The sequence below is a fragment of the Amblyomma americanum genome, chromosome 9, assembly GCF_052857255.1.
Source record: "Amblyomma americanum isolate KBUSLIRL-KWMA chromosome 9, ASM5285725v1, whole genome shotgun sequence".
Lineage (NCBI taxonomy): Eukaryota > Metazoa > Arthropoda > Arachnida > Ixodida > Ixodidae > Amblyomma > Amblyomma americanum.
In genome coordinates, this window is record NC_135505.1 from 106,503,423 (window position 1) to 106,507,216 (window position 3,794).

The window sequence follows — 3,794 nt, forward strand, 5'->3', positions numbered from 1 at the left end:
AACCAGCAGCGCTCTGTCTACTGAATGCGTATTTTACCTTATTAGAAGGGCATCGCGATAAGAAACCCCCTCGAGAACTGCCGATCTACGTACGCAGTGCAACAAGCTACCAAGCGGTTAGCTCGGAGCGGCCGAGCTCACCTCGCCGTTGCTGTGCCGCAACTTTACTGGATAAGTTTTCATAACTCGTCACTCTACCGCGAGATAGCAGCAGCGCCGAAATTCTGCCTTGCGGCATTGCAGCGCCAGTAGGTCACGCCTGCCGATAACGAAGCTCCGTGGTCTTCGTGCCTCCCCACTGAAGCCACTCTACTATCGCCTTCCCTTAAAAATATTCCCCTATGCGCCATCATTTTCCAGCACCCCTCACTGTACCAAAGTAACTAACTCGAGCATCAGCACTCGTCCAAGAGGACAGCGTCGTGAAAGAAGCCATGGAGCATACGAGAGACTTTCCTTGTTTTGTGTTCAGAGTCTAGGTCGTCAACGCTAGTATGTAGCTCCGTCCATCGCCTCAGTTTGTCACTGAGACCCCTTGGCTCTGAAGCCAATTCGAGGATCTTAAACAAATGAATTCCAACATCGTCCCGGGATCTGCGGAGTCGGCATACCTACGGCGCAAACTGTTAAAGCATGATGCAGGAGTTCATGCTGACGCCATGCAGATGCAGCGCAGCAACGTAGGTTTCTTTGAGATCGTTGCAGTATGAGATCGATGAGTGCAGTTCGCATGGCGAAGTAGCAGTTGACGGCTAATTGCTGTAGGGGAGGATGAGGCTTTCGACATTGACTGCCGCAAAACGTATCGCAAAAATGAGGTACATAGTCATCAGTCCAAAATGAACTCACTAGAAAGAATTCATAGGAACATTTATGAGCTGACACAAAATTCATGTCATAAGTCGACTGATGAATCCCAGCAAAGGCACCTGTCACGGAAGCGAGTGTTACAGCATTCTGCTGCTGAACCAATAAACACCAGATGAGACTGAGACCGCGGCCGCCACATTGCGATACAGGCGGAATGCAATAGATGGCGTGTGCTCTGCGATGTCATAGTCACCACCAGCAGCCTGAATACGCCTACTGCGGAATAAAGGTCACTCCCAAAACTATTCGAATAAACCGGCCCTCCACCAGCCACTACCATATTTTTTCCGAAACCTTATTAATCTCGTCCCTCCACCTAATCGCCCCTGCTACGTCTTCCATCCCTTGGAATGCACTCCGTTACCCTTAAGGACCATCGGTTATCATGCCTTCGCATTTCATGGCGTGCCCAAGCCTATTTGTTCTTCTTGATTTCGGCTAGGACGTCATTAACCCGGGTTTGTTCCTTGACTCAATTTGCTGCCTTCCGGTCTCTAAACGTTACACCTATCATTTTGCTTTCTATACCTTGCTACGGTGTCCTTAACTTAAGCTGAACCCTTGTCTTTAGCCTCCCACGTTTCTGCCCCGTAAGAGACTACTGGTAAGATGCAGCTGTTAGATACGTTTTTTCGAGGGATATTGGCAAACCGCTATTCATCATTTGAGAGTACCTATTATATGCGCTCCATCGCATTTTTATTGTTTTATATATTTCGCTCTCATGAAATGAATCTTCGGTCATCCATCGCTTGCCCTAAGTATCCTTGCTACTTCCGTGACTCGCTACAATTCGTAAACTGCTTTCCCTTTCCAATACTGATGAACATTACTTCTGCATATTAATTTTAGACCCACGATATATATTTGCTGTCGAAGTCATTGATCATGCTTTGTAAAACAATCCCTGAGTGACTTAGCAAAGCAATGTCGTCTGCGAAAGACAGACTCATACGGTACTCTAAATTAACTCCTATCCGCAGGTGTTCCTAATGCAGATATCTGAATCCCTCCTGTAAACAAGCGGTGAATTGCTTTGAACAGATCATGTCCCCCTGCCTTAACCTTTCCTTATTGCAATTTTGTTGTCTCTATGGATGACTACGGTGGCTCTCCAACCGTTATATACGTCTTCGGTATTTTTATTATGTCAATTGGGCGAATCTCATAGCCTTGCGCAGGTTTAGGAGGTTAAAGCCAACATACCATAGCGCACTAATCAAGCAAAAAGCCTACGCTGCATTTGCTGAGGCCAAGGACGGTCGAAACCTTCCAGAATTTGGTTACAGAAATAGTTGCAGAAAAGGGCAACAAGGCATGTAGCTGCAATATATTTCACAGCCCACACTCTTCTCTTTTTTTTCTAGAATACAGAATTATATCCGTCCATATAATGCACAAATATCGACTGTTGTACTACCTTAAGATTTCAACCCCTCTAGTAAGTGAATTTCTGAAACTTACAGCCAAACTTACATTGAAAGAGAAAGTTGTTTCTACAAAGCCTAGAGGGCAATGGGCTTTCTATAGTGGCAGAACAGCGTATATATTTCTTACGTCAAACTTTATAATGCCAATCTTTTTTTTTCTAATCTATTGTACTCACCTTACGTCCCTAAGTGTTCAAAATCCATTTAATATTGATAGGCCCGTCGAAGTCTACATCAGAAAATGTTTTCTCGTCTATTTATGTAAGTGCAAGAATAATTCTGTGTCGTTTTGTCAGATTTTCAGAGGCGTGTACTTCAATTATGCTTCTTCCCATGTTTGTGTTGATTTGTCTCGTGCCTGACAATCAGCTGTATGCCTCGTCTGCATGTGGGGCCTGAGCCACATTCAAGCTGCTGCTCTGCGACTTGCGTTGCTTTCCGTTGTATTTTAAGGGGTAGAAGATTGGCCTAATATTTTATTAAATATAAAAAGAAAAGCCTCGTCTTCCCGAGTGCTCTGACCGAGGGTGCTAGATGAAAAATGCGCATTATTGCATTATTCACTCTTGTCCCGACCAAAAGACCGTAGCTCGACTGGAGACCGTAATAGCTGAAGCCAAACTGTGCACTGCAGTCTTTATTATACCTGAATAAGAAATTCAGAACTGTCATCTGACATCCTATGCGTTTTCAGATATGATGTAAATAACAAAACTTATATTGTTTGAAAGAAAAATCAGATTTTAAATGTTATTGACAACACCACATTTCTGGCAGCATTAACCTTCTCTCTTCTTGAAAATAACGTGTTTACAACATGTGTGTTCTGCTATTGGGAACATTGTTAGGTGGGAAGATGAGATCAATAACGTTTCGGAAATAAGATGGCTATGTATATCACAGCGCTTGCAAATCCCATCAAGGGCAATCTTCGATGAAGTCCACTGTGACACATTATAGGTCATGCTCAGTGCGCGACTACTTTGAAATTCCTGAAATTCCAGGAGGTAAGTTGACTGCAAGAGATTTGGGAATATTGTTCCTACATCGTCCAGTTCAATGTTGCAGCGTAGTACATTACTTCCGCTTTAATACAGGCAAACGGCGACCTGGAGTGAAAGCTTTGAAAACTTCCAGACAAAGCCATAAGTAAGCATTGCAATGATGTGAGGCATAGCACATGGAGACGATAACTTTTTTCCAGTGCTTCTGTTTTATCTGGAACGGGGAACAAAAACGTGGTAGTTCAGCGAGTTGCGGCAACAGCAACGGATAGCGAATGACACTCACGCAGTAATATGCTGCTTCCATTGAAAACAAGTTTCTGAGCAAATATACTTATCGCTTATCAGACAGGGCTATCTGTAATGCAAAGCTGGAGTGAGACCACAGTACATGTTTCGTAATCGTGAGTAGCGGATATTAATATTTATCCAGGAAGTCGGCAATACACAATGCTATTAGTTTCGTGACTTGTTCCCAATAAATTTGTTT